Here is a 1,524-nt window from a genome sequence, read left to right on the forward strand (position 1 = left end):
CTGGGGCCTGCCAGCGCCCTCTGCCGGCTGTGCTTTTAACTACACCAAAGGGGAAAGCGGTGCTTGACGGGTGGAAAACTCCTGTTATTGTTTTCTCTTGTTGTTTGTTGTTCATTCTGTTTTATATATAGCAGAGAACAGTTATTCCTTTTCCTTTCTTTTTGCCTGAAAACCCTGTAATTTTGAAGTTGTAATAATTTGGCAAGAAGGTTCTCGCTTTGCTTGGCAGACATCTGTCTTTTAAAACCAAGACAATTATTTGTGCCCAGTGTATGTCATGAAAGCATTAAGACGAAAGGGTGAAAAGAGAGTAATAGCTCTTGGGTAACCCATTTGCATACAGGATATAGAACCTCATGGCAGCAACCACGTGGTCTTGCTTACAAACAATACCCGTGTTGGCACATGTTACAGTAGCAAAATTTTTCCAATTTGCAGCAGTTTAACGAAAACAAAACAGGGACTTGTGACTAAAAGAATAGTAGTGGATTTTTGTGAACAGTTGGTAAAGCTATGATAAGGCCATTAGCTTCGACATAATACTTTCAATGAATAAGCAAGAGATAGACAAGTATAAAAGTCAGCATTCAGTGTCAGTCTTATAAAGTAAAGGACACTGCGCCCTTGGTGCAACATTAGGATGTGGGAGAGAGTTTTTCGCAAAAATATGAAGAAAAGTTTCAACTAGAGATATCTGTCTTAAGAATGCAGAAGTAGGTTTAGTTGACTGATAAGTAACTAACCAATTGTGAGCTAAACCTTTGCAATATGCATTAGCTTCATTAACAACAATATAAATATGTATTCCTACCACATAAAGTTCGAGACTTGCTGATCATTATATTTTTCGAATTTGCCGCGCATTTCTCCGGAAACAAGGGTGTTGTGACTAAGAGTACTGTGGCTGTTTGTTGCAGCGCAGACTGTGCCCCAGCCCGGTGATGACGACAACAGGGGCGCGACAGATCCCCCTCACAAGCTCCACAAATCCCAGCTACAAGCAGTGGTTTGGCGCAGGAGCAAAAAGGCAGCAGCATGGGTCTTGGGGGTGAAACAGGGGTGACTTTATTTCATGACCAGCTCCCAACACAAACCCTTGGAGCGAACAAGAGCCTTTAGAACATCACTCAAAGGAGGGGTTTAGGGTAGCAAACCAATAGGGGTATGGTTGGGGAGGGGTTGAAGGCAGGACATTTTACACTTGAACCAATAAGGGAGCAACAGGGAGGGACATAACTTGGGTAAGCCAACAGGGTTCTAAAAGATATAGAATAGACAGTGAATTGTCCAGAAGACAGGGCAGGTTTGGGGGAAGATTGACACTCAATGGGAGGGGAAAGCAAGGAGGATTCTGGGGAAAAGGGGCAGGGATAGGAAGGATTGACAACTGGGAAGGTTGGGGATTAAAACTTGGTAGGGAGTGGCTAGGAGACAAACAAAAAGATTGACATCTAACTGAACTGAATAACAATGAGGGAGTATGTCTAATTTTAGAAACATAAGATACAAAATGAGGAGCCTATG

This window comes from Camarhynchus parvulus, chromosome 20, assembly GCF_901933205.1.
Source record: "Camarhynchus parvulus chromosome 20, STF_HiC, whole genome shotgun sequence".
In the NCBI taxonomy this organism is placed as follows: Eukaryota; Metazoa; Chordata; class Aves; order Passeriformes; family Thraupidae; genus Camarhynchus; species Camarhynchus parvulus.